Genomic DNA, 955 nt, shown 5'->3' with positions numbered 1-955 from the left:
AGGGTCTGGCGAAAATCCACTATATATCTGGTGATATCTCGGGTGCTATTAGAGATAGCGCAATAAACCAAACTGCATTGTCTGTAGGAGGCCCTGGCGCATGAATCTGTGCAGCGGGAGCGACCTCTGACCACAAGGGGCCGAGAAAACCACCGTCTCATGGGGCCGGACACTCAGGGTCGAGTAAAAATCCAATATATATCTGGTGATATCTCGGGTGCTAATAGAGATAGCGCAATAAACCAAAGTGAATTATCTGCAGGAGGCCCTGGCGCATGAATCTGTGCAGCGGGAACGACCTCGGACCACCAGGGGCCGAGAAAACGACCGTCTCATGGGGCCGGACACTCAGGGTCAGTGAAAAATCCAATATATATCTGGTGATATCTCGGGTGCTATTACAGATAGCGCAATAAACCAAAGTGCATTGTCTGTAGGAGGCCCTGGCGCATCAATCTGTGCAGCGGGAACGACCGCGGACCACCAGCGGCCGAGAAAACCACAGTCTCATGGGGCCGGACACTCAGGGTCAGGGGAAAATCCAATATATATCTGGTGATATCTCGGGTGCTATTAGAGATAGCGCAATAAACCAAAGTGAATTATCTGCAGGAGGCCCTGGCGCATGAATCTGTGCAACGGGAACGACCTCGGAGCACCAGGGGCCGAGGAAACCACCGTCACATGGGGCAGGACACTCAGGGTCAGTGAAAAATCCAATATATATATGGTGATATCTCGGGTGCTATTACAGATACCGCAATAAATCAAAGTGCATTGTCTGTAGGAGACCCTGGCGCATGAACGTGTGCAGCGGGAACGACCTCGGACCACCAGGGGCCGAGAAAACGACCGTCTCATGGGGCCGGACGCTCAGGGTCAGGGAAAAATCCAATATATAGGTGGTGATATCTCGGGTGCTATTACAGATAGCGCAATAAATCAAAGTGCATTG

The sequence above is a fragment of the Nomia melanderi genome, unplaced genomic scaffold, assembly GCF_051020985.1.
Source record: "Nomia melanderi isolate GNS246 unplaced genomic scaffold, iyNomMela1 scaffold0014, whole genome shotgun sequence".
Classification (NCBI taxonomy): domain Eukaryota; kingdom Metazoa; phylum Arthropoda; class Insecta; order Hymenoptera; family Halictidae; genus Nomia; species Nomia melanderi.
Note: the sequence above shows the minus strand (reverse complement) of the source record.